Source organism: Rhodamnia argentea, chromosome 9, assembly GCF_020921035.1.
Source record: "Rhodamnia argentea isolate NSW1041297 chromosome 9, ASM2092103v1, whole genome shotgun sequence".
Lineage (NCBI taxonomy): Eukaryota > Viridiplantae > Streptophyta > Magnoliopsida > Myrtales > Myrtaceae > Rhodamnia > Rhodamnia argentea.
The window spans coordinates 14,711,087-14,731,296 of NC_063158.1; the positions used below are offsets into that span (position 1 = coordinate 14,711,087).

Genomic DNA, 20,210 nt, shown 5'->3' on the forward strand with positions numbered 1-20,210 from the left:
CCCTAAAACTGATAAGATAGACCATCTGGTCAACAAAGACGAGCATCTGAAAAGCACGTGTTATCTTAAGAGTCACACCTCTGGGTCTGGAAGGTCGGACACCTTCTCAACAATCTTCTCCAGCTCAACTTGGTCAAATGCCGCAGCGTACCTATGACAGCAAATAAGCTGGACATTTCAACATCATCACAATGTCCTCCTTCTAAACGGAGTTTCAAAGATCATCATCTTAAACAAGAAATCAGAGAGAACGCGGACTCTTTGACTGCAGAATCGCCTCTACGGTGGACGTCATCGATTATCGGATTGACCTAAAAGAGAAAAAAGTGAGCAAAACAATTTACTGCCGCGGTGAAAAAGCTAATTCGATGGACATAATCGAGAATAACCTCAAAACTCACCACGCTAAAGATTCTCGGGAAATCAATACGCGGCCGGGCCTTGAGACTATGGACCTCGGCATCAGTAAGCTTCCCCAGCTCGTAAGCCTTCATCGAACACCTTTCTCTCGGTCGTCTTATATGAAGATTAGGATGCACCGAGATACTACCCACAACTGAATGCTTTGATCCTATTGCTTGCATGCTCATTGATGGCTTCCGCGAGCTCTGGCGCCGAGGAAGTCCAAACCCTCGCCTTTCTATTTATAAACCTGTTCAAGAAGATGGTAAAGTTGATTTTCGATCAAAGAAGGAAAGAGGCATAACAAAAATACCAGAAATATAATTGATTTTAATTTTCAAATTAATAGATTATATCAACCAAATTTAAGAAATGGAAATAATTAATCTCAAACTCTCACCAAATTTATATCAACCGTCACTTTTGCTCTTTGTTTCTTCTCCTCCTTTATGTCACCTTTTTTTTTTCCATCGAATTCCTTTTACTTTATTCTCCAAGTTATATTTTACAATTCATTTTCTTGGTAGATTATGTTTTTTTCTTAATCATATAGTGCCTAATGAACTTTTTCCAACATTACATGACATGCATAAAAAAAAAAAATCAGACATATATTAAGTTCTCAATGATAAAAATACATATAGGGTACTATAAGGTATTATACGATGAGCATTTTATAATTTCACCATACAAAAAATGTGTGTTGCACCGAATTCAGTTATACTTTCACACCGTGCAATAAGATAACACAAAGGTGATAAGTGTAATTGAGAGGATAAATGAAAGTTAAAACAATCCCTAAAATAAGTTTGAACAATGCATACAATGAACAAGAAAAAACAATTTTTTTCTCATTTGGAAAAAAAAAATCCTCTCTCTAAAATGGTGACGACCCTCAATTATATCTCTCATTATGGAGCTTTTTTTTTTTTTCTGTCAAACATTATAGAGCTTATTAGGCCTCAACTTTCCTTCCTCTACAATGCCATGTTCCTTAACTTGTACACGTTTGATTTAATCAATGGATGCAAAAAATTGGCAAAAAAAAATGTCACCCAATTTTTTTTTAAAATAGTAAAGCCCAATTTTGAATATGTTTCTATTTCAACCAAAAAAAAAAGTATATCTCCATCCATTTTAGACCGTATTTTGGAACTGATTTTGGAGGTGCCAAATTTGTTGATGTAATATTTATTTTAGGGCTTGTTAGTGACGTTGGCATGGGCTTCACTATCGCATATTACAAGGGAACACGGGGTTGATGTTAATTACAAACTAAATACCCGATGCATGTATTTAATGATTTACTCACTAAATTCGATGCTTTTTTAGGTCGACAAGCACTCCTTGAGTTTTATTTAGTACTGACAAAAGAGTATGAGATGGACGTCGAACGCGAAAGATCCCCAGAGGGTCCGTAGGGGATTAGACACTTAGCTGTGATGAAGGGAATTTTGAATTTGGGTCTTGACGATCCAACCGCCTTCGTCGTCAGAGCCTCTAGAGCAATGGATCGGATAGAGGCGTGTTTGTTTAACCCTTTTTCTTGTAGGTCGAATGACATGTATGTGAATGCATGTGGGTTATTTAGAAGCCGTGGTTGATTTAAATTTGCTATGCATGTTTTTACTGGTTTAGCACTAAACTTCTTGCGTACGACCCGCGGTCTAAAGCCCCCGATCGCATTAGTAAGCCCTTGGAAGGCATTGGGAATAGGATGCGGTGTGGGAAACCTCTCGTGGTACTCCATTCGCAACCGCGCTCTTTTCGGTTAGAAAAGAAGAGCACAAATGGGACGAACGCGCGGATGGTCAACTCTTTTTTATTTAATTGAGGTGAGAGCTTTGAGCCTACAGTATATCGTACTTTTCTGTGTTGAACGTCACAAGTTAAGACATAGGGATGGGCTCATTCGACTAATCAGTGATCTCTAGGCCTACCTAACAAAGAGATTTCCCTGAAAATAAGTCCATCTTGCTCTTTAGCTCTTTCTCGAGTTTCCGAAATTTAATTTCCCATTGCAATAATCCGCAAAAATCGATACCTAGGTGATCTAGGCTTATAATTGGAAAGTCTGGCAATCGCTTTTGGTGATGAACCCTTAACATAAACTAATTTTCTCAAACAAAAGCAAAAGAACAAAACTCAAGGGCTACAGTTTTGTCTGATTTTCCAGTTATGGGTCTAAAATCATATTTTGCACATAAATCTTTCAAGTCAAGATTACATTTTGGAACATAGAATTGAAATCACATTTCACACAAAAATTTTAGCACCAAGATCACATTCCAAAAATAAAATTCAAATGACATTTTTTGTATTGATTTGTCACAACAAAAATCACCTCGTTTTTGCAAGAGTACAATCACAAATCAATCTTTCAAAATGGATGCCACATTTTGCATATGAAACTTAAAATTGAACGGGCGCTCGATTGCTAACTGCGGATTGATCTTCTAATGATGACTCATTCAACGGTGAAATCTTGGCAAAGTACCAAATGCTCGTAAATAGGGAGTACGGGGCAGGTGTCATTGCCTCACTTCCATTATAAGAGGCAGCCTCACTAAGAGAGAACTTTTTTATTCATGTGCTGACGTTGTTTTCCTCGTTGCGGAGAGTTAATGCGTTTTGTTCTTCTCACTTATTCGTCTTCGCAGGGACTCCTCGGAATAACACTCTAGGATGGTAAAAAATTGTAACTGAACAACCATAACTGATTTATTTATACATTTTCTCGTTTGTTGAGACCCAAATTTTGACTCCCCTTTTAGTCATTAATAGCATTTTAAAATTAGGGGCTACCTTAGTTCCTAGCAAAAATATGTTCATATAGTTTGCATTTTAATTTTCCGTAGGCATAAACATTTGCAATTGTTTGGATTGGCGGTGGTAAAAGGAGCTAAATTGACAAGCGGTGAATCAGAGCCATTTAAAGCTAGTCAGTTTAACTCTGATTGCAAATCTTGAAGATTGATGATACTTGTGCAATGAGCCGGCGGATGGTGAATGAATGTAGACACATTGACGGCATTATCGGTCAATAGAATAGGAAATCAAAAGATTGCAAATCAAGGAAAATCTTCACAAATCAAAACAACCCTACGGTTTCATGCTTTCCCACAGATACGTAAGGACTTTTTTCTATAAAAGAGGGGTTCGCGTTCACAGTAGGGGGGCCAATGAATTGTATCCAAGGCCAGAGATTGAAAGAATACACGACATCAGGACCCCAAGGAGATTCACAGTACAGGAGAAGGCCACATAATTTTACACACGGCATATTGAGAGGGAGGCACGAGGGCATGGCAAGGTGCACGTTCACGATCTACAAATTGAGAGGAGATAATCATGAAGAAGGAAAATGGAGCCCATAGATGGGGGTTCGCATCCACGACCAGAAGAGACAACAAAATTTTTTTTTTTTTTTAAGATTTTTCTCGAGCATCCAATCGAGCAGTCTCAAAATTCAGCACTGGCGTGATTTGCTCCTCACCATCGTCGAAGCTGCTATGGAGAAGACCTCGTCGGATTGCTGCAAAGTAGAGCTCGCCACAGTCAGATCTGGGGAGGTTCTCTTGTTGAAACTTGGAGACCAATACAAACCAAGCTTGTGTGTCCAAGAAGTTCATAGATTCAGTTGTTTATGAATGTTTGAAGTTTTATATATTTGCAGGTTACTCAAGGCCTTGGCACCATATCACAATCTCTGATGACCCCTCAGCAAGTTCATCCAGTGATGTGTGTGGGAGAAGTGGAAAGTAAACTTCAAAGGAGAGCTATTCACCGAGAAGGATTTGCTTTGTTTCGTTATTGTGTTGGTCTATAATATGTTTAGTCCTCGGTCAAACGGGAATTAGCCTTTGGTCAAACAGGTGCTTTTTCTCATAACAGGCTTTCTCAAAAGGTCCCCGTTGTAGAGGATTTTAGCAAGCAATTCCTTGACGAACCCAGCAGATCTGACGGCGATGTAGTTTCCTCTAATCTCCAACTCGCTCCAAAGAAGCTGCTGCACCACTGACCACAAGGTTCTCTAGCGTCAACGTGGTCTCCATTACCCATCAATCATCACATGGGACTCTGTTAGTCCTTCATCCGCATCAGCTTGGTCAACGAACGAAGATTTAACCGTGGGCAAAGAACATTCCAACTTGAAGTCAGGGGATTGCTAGCACAATTAATGCGGTAATTTTTCCTGAGTTCATCTTTCCATTCGACGTTGCCATTAGTGGTGTGTCTGAACTAGAGGTTCGATATTGTGGGGCTCGAACAAAGAACATTTGAACCAACTTGTTTTTAAGCACGCTACGAGAGGTAATCCTTTAACCCTCTTAATCAATATATAATTTTTGATTGAAACGCACGAACTATATCTCTGGAGATACATATATGGAATTTTTATTTATTTTCGCTGCATTTTATATTTTATTTGTTTATGCATGTTATGCATATCCCAACATCAACGCGGTCTCCATTACCCATCAATCATCACATGGGACTCTGTTAGTCCTTCATCCACATCAGCTTGGTCAACAAATGAAGATTTAACCGTGGGCAAAGAACATTCCAACTTGAAGTCAGGGGAGTGACCAGACACCACCGCATCTAGACATGGCTAGTTCTTCGGAACCGGCGGTTTCAGGTCGGTCCTCGAGCCGATTCCGATTCTGTTTTTTAATTTTAATTTTTAAAATAACAAATAATAAAGTGAACATAATAAATTATAAATTATAATCAAATTGTACATTGTAATAAAATGTGGGGAAAAAAAGAGAGAGGAGGAATGGGCTTGAACTTAATGAATTATCATTAAGCGCCTACATATCTTCTTGGGAATAGAAGAATCAAAGCCCATGTAGTTCTTTTACCTTTGATAACCCCAACTTACCTCATCGTCAATCGTTGTTACCCGTTGTGGTACCCGTGGCGGTGGTATCTCCACAATCCTCAATAAAAAATTCGTGTTTTCGATCCAGCTCTTGGAATCGAAATTTAGCCTTCATCCAATCGTCGACACAAGCTTGAGCTTCCACGGACTCCGAGCTTAATCTTGAACGGCGAGAGTCCAAAACTAATCCTCCAGCGCTAAATGTTTATTCAACCGCAACTGTTGAAGAAGGGGTTGCTAATATCTGGTGAGCGATGAGGGCGAGAACCGGGTAATCGATTGAGTGACTCTTTCACCAATTTAGGATTTCAAAATCTGTACTATGTTTTGCATCACGAAACTCAAATTGAGTGGTTAAATATTTTTCTAATTCGGAAATACTACCTGTTGCCCCTTTTATTTTTTTTTTATTTTTTTGCCTACTCTTGAGCATATTGTACCATCTACTAAGTAAACTACCAGCTTCGCTACGTGAGGCAGTAGATTGTAAAGATCCGGAATCACTTAAACCATATCTACTACAAAATTCTCCATATAATATTATTATATATTCTTTAACATCTCGTTGTATATTTGAAATATTTATTGAATCTTCCAAATGTAAACAATCATGCTAATACACATTCAAATAATCTAGTAAACCGTCTAATTTAATACGTTGATAAAAAAACAATACCAACTAAATAGACAAAAAGAATTTGGAAATAATAATTCAACCATTTTTCTCGCATTACTAAAATAGTTCTATCTAATTCAGTATCTTTTTCATATTCACTAAAAACACTACCAATATTAACACACTCTATTAAAAATAAATGCGTAGTAAGATAATAAATACCAGATAAAGTATTAGTAGCATCATTAAAAATTTTCAAAAAATCTAAATTTTTTTTGCAAACATCCCAATGTTGCGGAAGTAAAGTAATTTCGGGAATATTTTGCGAAATAAACATACATAATAAATCTTTGTAATCAAACGTTTGACGAAGCAACTCGTAGGTTGAATTCGAACGAGTCGGAATATCTTTTGAAAACTTTTTTACCCTTCTCCCATGTTATTTATAAAATTTTCTCCATGCTTTTATAAAATGGGCACCACTCCATAAAAATTTAATTGCACATTTTATTGGGGCGAGAGAAGTGTCAAGAGTTCGTAAACTATCTTGTACACATAAATTTAAAACATGGCAAGCACATCTAATGTGAAAAAATTGTCTGCCAAAAGAGGGTTTGCAAATATTTTTTAATTCGGGAATGGAAGCAGTATTTACGGCGGCATTATCAAAACCAATTGAAAATACTTTATTTATCAAATTATATTTTTCTAAAACTTGCTTAATTATCAAATTATGAGCCAAATGTTTTTCATCAAAAACTCGAAATGTATTAAGTCTTTTTTGTATGGTCCATTCGTCACTTATCCAATGACACGTGACACCCATATAAGAATGAATTTGCCAAGGATCACTTCAAATATTGCTACCTAAATGCACACGTCCATTGAATTCCACAAAAAATTTTGCTAAAGATTTTTTTTTTAATAAAGATGAAAAAGTTCGCGTTTAAGAGTACTTTTTGGAATAGTTGGTGCTTGCGGAACCAACGCAGTATTTATCAAATATTTCAAATTAAAATTTTCACAAGTAGTAAACAGAGCATGATCAAGGGCAACATATTCAGCTAATGTTTGTTTATAAAGTGCATCGGTGTAACAGAATAAAGGATGAGAATTAGAATTGGCGTACCCGGAAATTTGTTGTTGCGTAGTGTCATCCCGGCTTGCGTTGGATGTTTTTTCGTCGGATGCCAACGGAATGTTCCGTAGCCCTCTCCTTTCGTAAATTTGTATGTTTTCGGACAATATTTACAATTTATATTATACTTACCTTCGCTTTCATCACGTACCTTGTCGAAGTACAGCCACAAGTCGGATGTACTCTCTCGGCCTTTCCGTTTCGGCTCATTTGCCGTTGACATTTCTTCGACACCAGTAGGAGGATGAAAATTTTATCATGTTGGAATGTGCTCAACGTTCAGAATCAGAACAACGTTGATATTATTATCATTGTCTTCCCAACATGCATATTCACGAGGATCATATTCAGGAATAGGATATTCAGAATCTCCCATAATCATCTTGCCTTTTCAAGTATTTCTGCTTCCACTTGCCATTTTTTAGAGAATTAATCAGAAATCCGATTGAGAGAGAATTGAGGCGGGATTGAGAGAATTGAGCGGATTGAGAGAATTTGAGAGAATTGAGAGAATTGTTGAGAGGATTTGTGAGAAAAATGAAAGGGAGATGATAGGTATTTATAAAGAAGAATTAAAAACAAATCAATTTTTTCTTTTTTTCTTTTTTAAAAAAAGCAACGGCCAAATTGGCCGTTGCATGTTCTGCAGCAGCTCTTTTGGGGGGGCGGGGGAGGGGTGGGGTGTGGTGGGCCAGGTGGAGCAAAGAGCCAACGGCTCTTTGCCCCACCGGGGCCTTTTTTTTTTAATAAACTGGTCGAAACCGTGGGCCCGGTCAACGGGCCCGTTCCGGAACGCGGTTCCAATTTGGCCATGTCTAACCGCATCCACCAGGCACCACCGGGAGTCCAGCAAGTCCAATCTTGGACCACTCAAAGACTTTACTTTCATGCAGGTTTACTTATGTTCATTGGGAGCAAGGACAGCACCTTCATCATGCCCAAGCATTTGTCATCTACTGAATTGTTCATTTAATTCTCAGTGGAGTCCTCTGACTTGCGGCCACATTCTCTTCAAGCAGTCCACTAACTCAGTCGGCTTTGGTTGAAGTTATTAAATCTGCAGGTGTTGTTGTACTTGCCAAAGTGTCCCATCAAAAGTCCTTCCGCCATGATCATCCGCGCACATGGGAGCCTCGCCCATCCAATCCGTAAGCGATCTCGAGCAATTCGATCCAATTCGAATTAGGAAAGATATCCGCAAGATAGGTAAGATTCTGATTTCAAATATTTCGTTGCCTATCTTGAACATATTTCATATCTTAAATATATTTGCATATCTTGCATATTTGCATCAAAGTAGATATTTTTATCAAAATGCAGGATCCGCAACTTGCCATATGATCCAGAAAGTCCATCTTTAGAATTATTGACGGAATACTCTAATTATGCAAGGATTTGAATTCAATCGTTAATCGTAAAATTACGAATTAAAGATTGGATTCAAATATTCGCAAAATATTTTCAAAAATTGATTGATATATCCACCTTCTTTATTTTTTGAATTGGCATTTTATCTACTTTTCTTATTTGAATTTGTTGATTGTCAATTGTTATATTTTAGAATGTATTGTCTCGCATGACATATTTTAAATTTCTAAAAGATGTTGCATTTAAATAGTTTCTACATATAGATTAGATTGCATCTCGGAAATATTTGCATTTTGATTTAATTCTAGAATAATTTAACTTAGATTTGCATTCTAGGATAGAATCTACATATTTGAGTAGATTTTTTTGTAGATTTTCATGTCTAAAAATAATCCATCTTTAATAGGTTAATGTTTAGGCAAATTTAAACCCTAAAATATGGAAGACAATTATATTTAGGCATAGTTTCCTTTAGGGTCATTAAATATTCCGAAAATACAAAAATAAATCATTCATGTCATGTCATCATGCATTATACATCATCTTTGCCATGTCATATAGATTGCATTTAAGTTTGTATTGCATATAGAATTGCATGTTTAGGGTTTTAATCATCAATTCACACGTCATGTAGTCAATTTAATTGAACTAAACCATCATTTATACTATAGTTTAATTTAATTGCAAGTCATCTAGGTTAGTCATGTAGTTAATTAAATTAATTTCATATGCATGCTTAGGATTTCCTTGCATTTAATTTGATTCATTTGCATCTTAGATTAAATTCATGCATTGCATATAGGTTAGTCTTTATCCGATTAAAAAGCGAAAATCCAAAAGTGAGAACAATTTGTCTTGTCACATGCTTCATGTAATTACCTTGACTTCTATTTGTTTAATTTAATTGATTGCGTACCAGTGTGATAACCTTTGTTAGTGACTTAGAGATGATTCTATACTACAATTCGGCGGAGGAACTTTAGGACACCCTTGGGGAAATGCACCGGGTGCCATAGCGAATCGAGTAGCTCGGGAAGCATGCGTAAAAGCTCGTAATGAGGGACGTGATCTTGCTCGTGAGGGTAATGAAATTATCCGTGAGGCTAGCAAATGGAGTCCTGAACTAGCTACTGCTTGTGAAGTATGGAAGGAGATCAAATTTGAATTCCAAGCAATGGATACTTTGTAATCCACTAATTACTGTTCGTTCTCTTAATTGAATTGCAATTAAACTCGGAGGTTAAAATCAATTAATGTTGCATTCTGAAATGATTTTTTCATGAAATAAAATGGTACCGAAAAGGCGTTATAGTAATCTAGTGTAATCAAGCTCTCGAACGTTTAATCCCTGGTTTGTAGAAGTAATTTAGTTCTCCCGCTAATTTACTTAGGCTTCTAATCGACCTACCAAAAATGATTGGTGGTGACTCCAATAAAAAAATATCTCCATTTTAATCAATTTGACCCATAAGTTGCGATTTGTTATGGACTTGGAAGAGTCCGAGTTATGTTAGTTAAATAATTAACCCGATAATCCATTAATCTTGAATTCTCGAATTTTAGGTCGCGACATCGTTAACAGGTGAGAATGGACAATATTCAAATTGGTATTTATCTCCCTTAGCAGACAAGGAGAACTTGAATCGACGCCAAATGCGGTGCGCAAAATTTCCAAGGCCAGGCCAAGGATCGATAGATATGGGAAAAGCATCAAGTTCTAAATATGCATGAGATAATGATATGCAACGAGGATTGATAATGTCATGATGCGTTGAAATGTACGTTATACATAGAAGTCATTTCTATCGTTAATAACATGCTATTTCAAGGCAATCGAATTTCAAATGATCAAATCAGTCCTAGCAAGCCACGCAAGACAATGTTAGCCTTGGTCAATGCGGGGAAACAATCACGATAACCTAAGGTTCTATCAACTAATAACATGCATATTAAACTTATTCGTTGGAACTAAATATTCACTTAACTTGGGCAAACCTCATCCTCACATTCACTAGAATTGATCCGAGGCAATGAGGACCGAAACGACACAATGTAAGAGGTGTGGCCGTCGGCTTGGTATAGTGAAAAACGGCTTAGCTTATCGATGACACTCCGACACATAAAAGGCAAGCTTTTTTGTTCTGTGTTCATCCCCTTTAAAATAGATGTCCGGGTCTCCAATAAGCAAGTGAAAAACCTATTATTCATCGGAAAAACATTTAACGAATTGATTTACTGGAGAGAAGATTTCTCCGATTGATTGGTTTCCTTCCTTCTTGTGGAGATTGTTGGGAGCAGCCTAACAAGTTCAGGATTTGATTTGAGAGATCTCGATGATTGCTCATCAAGAATACCTAATAAGGAGGAGTCCTATTATGCTGGGATGCTGAAAAGGAAGAATACCAGAATAAAATCAATTCTGGAGATCATCCAAATTAGAGAGATTTTCAATCAAGAGGTGATTGCGAAATCAATTAAAGAATATTCTAATTTGGATGGAGATATACCACTATAACAGAGCGATTGAAAGGAGGATTTTGTGTGTGCACCAGAAAATCACTCTAGAAAAATCACAAAAGTTCTCAACAATGAGTAAACACGAGAGATCTTGAGAGTTCCTCAAGTGAGGGAGTGTTTTGTGACAATTGTGAGGATTTATTGTGAGAGAGACATGTAGAGTGTCGGTTGTAATCCTTTGATTATAGTGGAGCGGTTCCTGGACTAGCGTCCCGTGGTTTTTCCCGCATCAGGTTTTTCACGTAAAAACTTCTGGTGTATCGTTCTTCTAGTCTTATTTTATTTTATTGTGCTATTTACGTTTATCTCGAAAGAGAAAATACGGCGTCATATTGCGCGAATCTAACAGTTAGAATTCCGCTGCAATCAATTGTGATCCGACTTTATTTACAACAAAGTGGTATCGGAGCAAGGTTGTAAAAGATGTCGGATGACAAAGATAATATGATCAAGCTCACGGCTACGAATTACGCAATATGGAGGTGCAAGATAGAGGATCATCTCTACATCAAGGGCTTGCAAAGGCCAATCAAGACAAGAGCGCTTCCAAAGAGCATGATAAAGACTTCGGCATCGGCTTCTAAATCAGAATCAGAAGAAGAAGAAGAAGAAGAGGAGGAGGAGGAGGAGGATGAATGGACCATTCTCAACGGAAGATGTGTGGCAACCATCATATAGTGGCTAGATCAAAGCATCTTTGAAAACTTCACCCAAGAAGACAATGCTTATGATTTGTGGAGAAATCTGGAGCGGACATACGCGAGGAATACATCTCAAAACATAGCAAGTTTGATAATAATAATAAATAAAAAAAAAAAGGTGTCACGTATGGAGTACAAAGATGGAACAAGTGTCTCTGAACATATAAGCACTATAGGAGGTTTAGTAAATCAAATCAATGCAATGGAGAAGGTGATCTCCCCGAAGTTGCATGCACACTTCCCGACAAGTTCTATGCCAAAAAGCTGGGACACCTTAGTTGTGTCGATTCACAATTCCACGCCCGATGGACCATTGATTGTGGTGTTAGTGAAGGACAGATTGCTGAGCGAAGAGCAAAGGCGGAAAGATGAGGGGTACTACAACCATGGTGAAAGAGCTCTTGTTATCAATGAACAAGAGAAGAAAGTAGATCGTGGGAGGAGCAAAAGCCGTGGACCTAAAGGTCGTTCAACCTCAAGGCCAAGGACTGAGAAGAGAGCTTGTTTTCATTGTGGAAAAACCGGACATCTCATTAGAGATTGTCGATTGAAGGCAGCTAAAAGGCAAGTTGAAGCACCTGCTGCAAATGTCACTACGGTTTATGAAGACATGATGGTTATCCGCACCGATGATAGCATCAATTTAATGTGCCAAGATACCACTTGGCTAGTTGATTTTGGAGCTTCCTTTCATGTGAGTTTTTCTCTTCATATACAACTGGAGACTTCGGTCTCGTGAGAATGGGTAATGATGGCTCATCGCAGGTTGTTGGCATAGGAAGTGTTAATATTGAGACCAACAATGGATGCAAGTTGATCTTGAAAGTGGTAAGGCATGTCCCTAATATTCATCTTAACTAATCTCCACATGAAAACTGAACGATGATGGTTTTGTGAGTCACTTCGGTGAAAGCAAGTGGAAGTTAACAAAGGGTAGCTTGGTGGTAGCAAGAGGAGTGAAAGATAAATCGCTCTACACTATACAAGCAAAGCTATGCGGAGGAGATGTTAATGCAGTGAGAGAGGTATCTACCGAGCTTTAGCATAAAAGGCTCGGACATATGGGTGAGAATGGAATGAAGGTTCTCATATCAAAGAAGCTACTCCCGAAAATAAAAGGTACCTCTATAAACCCTTGTGAAGACTACATTATAGGAAAAAAATAATAGAGTTGCCTTTAAATCTACTCCCCCATTAAAAAAGACAAATTGACTTGATTTGTTACATACCGATGTTTGTGCTATGACTTCGAGAATTGCTGGTGGTGCTTCCTATTATTTCACTTTTATAGATGATTTTTCTAGAAAGGTGTGGGCTATTACATTGAAGACAAAAGATCAAGTTCTTGATATCTTCAAGGACTTGCATATGAAACTAGAAAGGGAGGCTGGTAGAAAATTGAAGTGTGTAAGGGGCGACAACGGCGGAGAATACCGATGGCCATTTAAGGATTACTGCAGAGTTCATGGCATAAGGCTTGAGAAAATAGTGCCTAACACACCACAACACAACGGTGTTGCTGAGAGGATGAATCAAACAATATGTGAGAGGATAAGGTGTATGCTCTCCCATGCGAAGTTGCCAAGCAATGAGGACGGTGGTGGATTTGATAAATTTGTCACCTTCGACTCCACTCAAAGGCAAGACTCCACAAAGTGTATGGAATGGTAAGAATTCATCTTATAATCACCGAAAGTGTTTGGTTGCAGGGCATTCGCACATATACCGAGAGACGACCGAGCTAAGCTAGATGGAAAGGCCAAGGAGTGCATATTCTTGGGATATGCTCATGAAGATTTTGGCTATAGATTGTGGGGTCCCGAAAACAAGAAGGTGTTTCGAAGCCGAAATGTGGTGTTCTTTGAGGATCAAACAATTAAAGATCTCAAGAAGCACAAAGAATCTCAAAGTGTAGAGGAAGATTTAGTCAACTTAGAACCCTCGGAATGATCAAAAAATTCTGCTCATGGGGGAGCACAAGAAGAGGTCGAGAATGACTCGACTAAGCAACCACAAATCGAGACAACATCTAATGATGATGCTTCCGAAGAAATTGAGGTCGAGACTAATAATGAAGATGGTGGAGATGATGGAGCGGAAGCTCAAGAAGAAGGAGAAGCAAAAACTGATGATGCGGTTGAGGAAGAAATAATTAATGTTGGTGATACTCTTCAAGAGCAACCAAGGAGATCAATGAGAGAAAGGCAACCTAGTAGAAAATACTCTCCAAACGAATATGTGTTCCTCACCGATGGGGGAGAACCCGAGAATTTGCAAGAAGTGGAAATTAATACCCACAAGAAGGAATGGATGAAAGCAATGCAAGAAGAGATGCAATCATTTCATGACAATCACACTTATGATTTGGTAAAGCTACCAAAGGGCCGAAAAACACTCAAAAATAAATGGGTGTTTCGGTTGAAGACCGAAGAAAATAGCCCCAAACCACGTTACAAAGCAAGATTGGTGGTGAAGGGTTTCGGTCACTAGAAGGGAGTTGATTATGAGGAGATTTTCTCTCTTGTTGTAAAGATATCGTCCATTCGAGTAGTTCTTGGTTTGACAACAACCTTGAACTTAGAGGTCGAGCAACTCAACGTGAAAACATCATTCTTATATGGAGATCTTGACGAGGAGATATTTATAGAGCAGCCCGAAGGTTTTGTGACCAAAGGGAAGGAAAATCTTGTGTGCAAGTTGAAGAAGAGTCTCTATGGGCTCAAACAAGCTTCAAGGCAATGGTACAAGAAGTTTGATTCATTTATGGAGAGGAATGAATACAAAAAGACGATGGGAGATCATTGCGTGTTCATCAAGAAGTTTAATGACGGTGATTTTCTGATTCTTTTATTATATGTTGATAATATGTTAATTGTAGGGCATGATGTTAGAAAAATCACGAAGCTCAAGGAGGTGTTGAGCTAAGAATTCTCCATGAAGGACCTTAGACCGGCAAGGCATATACTTGGGATGAGTATATCGTGCGATAGAGATTGTAGAAAGCTGTGGTTGTCCCAAGAGAGATATGTAGAGAAAGTTGTGTAAAGATTCAACATGAGCAATGCCAAAGCAGTCAGCTCACCTTTGGCCAATCATTTCTAGCTTAGCACGAGGCAATGTCCCTCAAGTGAAAGGGAGAAGGAAGAAATGCTGAAGATTCCTTATGCCTCTGCTGTCGGAAGTCTCATGTATGCGATGGTGTGCACATGACCAGATATTGGGTATGCTGTTGGAATTGTTAGCCAACATATGTCAAACCCCGGCAAACAACACTGGGAGGCTGTCAAGTGGATACTTCGCTATCTTAAAGCTACATCTAGTTTGTGTTTATGTTTTGGTGATGGAAAACCGATACTTGAGGGGTTCACCAATGCGGACATGGCAGGAGATGTGGATTCCAGGCGGTCTACATATGGTTACTTAATAACTTTTGCAGGTGAAGCTATCTCTTGGCAATCAAGATTGCAAAAGTGCGTTGTACTGTCCACAATGGAGGCTGAGTACATAGCCGCTACTGAAGCTAGCAAAGAGATGTTGTGGATTAAGAGATTTTTGCAAGAGCTAGGGCACAACCAAGATGAATATGTTGTGTATTGCGAGAATCAAAGCGCTATTCATCTCAGTAAAAATTCCACATTTCATTCGAGAACGAAGCATATTGATATTAGGTATCATTGGATGCGAGAAATGTTGGAAGAGAAGCAATTGAAGATCGAGAAGATCCACACCGACAGAAATGGTGCTGATATGTTTACAAAGTCTCTACCTACGGAAAAACTAAAATTCTATAGAAAGGAGGTTGGTTTATCGAACTAATAAGGAAGTTCGAGATCCTCCATGATGGGCTAGGGGGAGATTTGTTGAGAGCATCCCAACATGTTCGGGATTTGATTTGAAAGATCTTGATGATTGCTCATCAAGAATACCTAATTGGAAGGAGTCCTATTATGCTAGGATGCTGAAAAGGAAGAATACCAGAATAAAATCAATTATGGAGATCATCCAAATTAGAGATATTTTCAATCAAGAGGCGATTGCGAAATCGGTTAAAGAATATTCTAATTTGGATGGAGATATACCACTATAACAAAGCGATTGAAAGGAGGATTTTGTGTGTGCACCAGAAAATCACTCCAGGAAAATCACAAAAGTTCTCAACAATGAGTAAACACGAGAGATCTTGAGAGTTCCTCAAGTGAGGGTGTGCTTTGTGACAATTGTGAGGATTTATTGTGAGAGAGACACTATTAGAGTGTCGGTTGTAATCCTTTGATTATAGTGGAGTAGTTCCTGGACTAGCATCCCGTGGTTTTTCCCGCATCGGGTTTTTCACGTAAAAACTTCTAGTGTATTGTTCTTCTAGTTTTATTTTATTTTATTGCGCTATTTACGTTTTTCTTGAAAGAGAAAATACGGTATCATATTACGCGAATCCGACGGTTAGAATTCTGCTACGATCAATTGCGATCCGACTTTATTTACAACAGAGATTGCAACCCCAAGTGATTTCCTTCCAAATTTCCTATACTCATGTGTGCAATTTCTTTGTCCCTTTTGTCATGTCATGGGTGAGGTTTGTGGTCCCTCATTAAGGTTTTTGCTAGTCCATGCAGAGTCGACGGAAGGTATTCCCCTTGATCCTCGAATTCAAACATTATAAGGCTAACTCGGATGAAAATTATTGGATGTGGACCGGTTTTATAATGAACAAATGTGATGCTAAATTATGCAATGCCAATTTTTGTTTAGGGGTCGGGTCAATCCCTAAATTTTATTACGAGATGAATGACAAACATGAAATACCCAAAATTTAGGTGTCAACGTGAAGTTTTGCAACAACTTATTTATTAAGTAAGATTATTAGTACTTTAATCAATTGGTGAAACAAGTGAGAATCACACATTAATTAATTAACTTATTTATCCAATATGCAATGGCTACATCATTTAGTAGCGGCTTTAATCATTCGACATATAAATGGCCTAATGCTTTTCCTTCTTTCTTCGAATGGATACCTATGTACAGGTCATATGCTCAAGTTAAATAAGCTGTAATCGCAATACAAAATTCTATCAAAATCCAATATATTGGACAGGTATGATCATTTCAATGTGCAAATGTTTAACAGAGCAGCCTCCCTCGAGATTGTTTTGCTATGATAATGCCAGCGAAACCAATGGAATGAATGTTGGTTTTAGTCAAAAATAAAACTTACGTTTGAACTCTCTGCTGATAAAACAAATGAAGATCAAGAACAATTACTTGCTTTAATCACAACTAGACATGGCCGGTTCCGATTCGGGAACCGGCGGTTCCGGTTCCGAGCTGGTTCCCGAGCCGGTTCCGGTTCGAACCGGCGGTTCCGGGCCGATTCCGATTATGTTTTTTAATTTACTTTTTTAAAATAATAAATAATAAAATAAACATAGTAAATTATAAATTATAATCAAATTGTACATTGTAATAAAATTTGGGGAAAAAAAAGAGAGAGGATGAATGGGCTTGAACTTAATGAATTATCATTAAGCGTCTGCATATCTTCTTGGGGATAGAAGAATCAAAGCCAATGTAGTTCTTTTACCTTTGATAACCCCAACTTACCTCATCGTGTTTCGTCCCTACCCGTTGTGATACCCGTGGCGGTGGTATCTCCACTATCCTCACTAAAAAATTTGTGCTCTCGATCTAGCTCTTGGTGCCGAAACCTAGCATTCATCCAATCGTCGACACAAGCTTGACCTTCCACGGACTTCGGACTTAATCTTGAACGGCAAAGTCTAAAACTAATCCTCCAGCGCTAAATCCTTGTTCAATTACAACTGTTGAATAAGGGGTTGCTAATATCTCGCGAGCGATGAGGGCGTAACCGGGTAATTGATTGAGTGACTCTTCCACCACTCTAGGATTTGGAAATCAGTACAATGTTCTGCATCACAAAACTCAAATTGAGTGGTTAAATATTTTTCTAATTTAGAAATATTATCTGTTGCCCTTTTTTTTTTCTACTCTTGAGCATATTATACCATCTACTAAGTGAACTACCATCTTCGCTTCGTGAGGCAGTAGAATATAAAGATCCACAACCACTTAAATCATATCTACGAAAAAATTCTCCATATAATACTACTATAAATTCCTTAACATCTCCTTGTATATTTGAAATATCTATTGAATCTTCCAAATTTAAACAATCATAATAATACACGTTCGGATAATCTAGTAAACTATCTAATTTAATACGTAGATAAAAAATAATACCAACTAAATAAACAAGAGGAATTTTGAAATAATAATACAACCATTTTTCTCACATTACTAAAATAGTCCAATCTAATTCAGTATCTTTTTCATATTCACTAAAAACACCACCAATATTAACACACTGTATTAAAAATAAATGCGTAGTAGAATAATAAATACCAGATAAAGTATTAGTAACATTATTAAAAATTTTCAAAAAATCTAATTTTTTTTTTTTTTTGCAAACATCCCAATGTTGCGGACGTAAAGTAATTTCGGGAATATTTTGCGAAATAAACATACATAATAAATCTTTATAATCAAAAGTTTGACGAAGCAACTTGTAGGTAGAATTCCAACGAGTCAGAATATCTTTTGGAAACCTTTTTGCCCTTCTCCTATGTTGTTTACAAAATTTTCCACATGCTTTCATAAAATGGACACAACTCCATAAAAATTTAATTGCACCATTTATTGGGGCGAGAGAAGTGTCCAGAGTTCGTAAACCATCTTGTACACATAAATTTAAAACATGACAAACACATCTAATGTGAAAAAATTATCCGTCAAAAGTAGGTTTGCAAATATTTTCTAATTCGGGAATGGAAGCGGTATTTGCGGCGACATTATCAAAACCAATTGAAAATACTTTATTTATCAAATTATATTCTTCTAAAACTTGCCTAATTATTCTATAAATATTATGAGCTGAATGTTTTTATCAAAAACTCGAAATGCAATAAGTCTTTTTTGAATGGTCCAGTCGTCACCTATCCAATGACACGTGACACCCATATAAGAATGAATTTTCCAATGATCACTCCAAATATCGCTACCTAAATACACATGTCTATTGAATTCCGCAAAAAATTTTGCTAAAGATTTTTTTTGTTTTTTATAAAGATGCAAAAGTTCGCGTTTAAGAATATTTTTTGGAATAGTTGGTGCTTGCGGAACCAATGCAGTATTTATCAAATATTTCAAATTAAAATTTTCACCAGTAGTAAACGACGCATGGTCAAGGGCAACATATTCAACTAATGTTTGTTTATAAAGTGCATCAGTGTAATGAAATAAAGAATGAATGTTAGAATTGGCGTACCCGGAAATTTGTTGTTGCGTAGTGTCCATCCCCGTTTGCGTTGGTTGTTTTTTCGTCGGATGCCGACGGAATGTTCCGTACCCGTCTCCTTTTGTAAATTTGTATGTTTGCGAACAATATTTACAATTTATATTATATTTACCTTCGCTTTCATCGCGTACCTTGTCGAAGTGCAGCCATAAGTCGGATATACTCTCACGGCCCTTCCGTTACGCCTCTTTGTCGTCGACGTTTCTTCGACACTAGTAGGAGGATGCAGACTTTCTTGTGTTGAGATGTGCTCAACGTTCGGAATGGGAACAATATTGATATTATCGTCGTCGTCTTCCCAACATGCATACTCATGAGGATCATATCCAGGAATAGGATACTCGAAATCTCCCATCGCCATCTTGACATTTTCGGTATTTCTGCTTCCACTTGCCATTTTTGAGAGAATTGATCGGAAATCTGATTGAGAGAATTGAGGCGGGATTGAGAGAATTGAGCCGATTGAAAGAATTTGGGAGAATTGATAGAATTGTTGAGAGGACTTGTGAGAAAAATGAAAGAGGGATGAAAGGTATTTATAGAGAAGGGGAAAGTTATTTAACTAAAAAAGAAAAATCATTTTGTTTTTGGCATGCAACGGCCCAAAGAGCCATTGCTTTTTTTGGGTTGGGGGGGTGTGTGGGGAAAGAGCCCAACGGCTCTTTCCCCACTAGGCCCACCCCCATTTTTAAAATAAAAAAATAATAATAAACGGGTCGGAACCGGCCCGGAACCGCCGGTTCCAACAATTATGGAACCGTGGGCCCGGTCAACGGGCCTGTTCCGGGCTGGTCGACAAGCCGGTTCCGGGCCCACGGTTTCATTTGGCCATGTCTAATCACAACCTTTAATATTATTAAAAAGTTATCCACGTCAGCACCGGTCGGCATCCGCGCGGGCTGGAAGGATTAAATTGACACAAATGCAAGAGGTTTAGCACCGAATTGGCACAAAAAAATGATTTAGGACTGAATTGGCATAAATGCAAAAGGTTTAGGGCTGAATTGGCAAAAGTGCAATAGATTTAGGACTTTTTTGGCAATTTTCCCAAATCATTGTATTGCCTATTAATGTCAATGAAGCAAACATTAGAGAAGAGAAATGGTCAAACTCACTAAAGTGCATCCCTTGGTAAGACAGGAAGAGGACATCGTGACTTACAAAATCAGCAGATTAAGAAGTATACACTGAAGGTGCATTCCTTGATT

The 20,210-nt window shown here is 37.8% G+C and overlaps 1 protein-coding gene and 1 long non-coding RNA gene across 4 annotated transcripts in view; one reads left to right on the plus strand and one right to left on the minus strand.

Annotated features, from left to right (window-relative positions):
- The window catches only part of LOC115756662 (histidinol dehydrogenase, chloroplastic-like), a 71,873-nt gene that overhangs the window by 7,684 nt on the left and 43,979 nt on the right, over positions 1-20,210 (minus strand). The gene's annotated exons all lie outside the window — the stretch shown is intronic.
- Positions 1-20,210, plus strand: part of LOC115756671 — a 31,351-nt gene that overhangs the window by 5,215 nt on the left and 5,926 nt on the right. Inside the window, exon 2 of the long non-coding RNA XR_004017239.2 lies at positions 11,343-11,345. This is a non-coding gene — a long non-coding RNA (uncharacterized LOC115756671). The remainder of the gene's footprint in view (positions 1-11,342; positions 11,346-20,210) is intronic.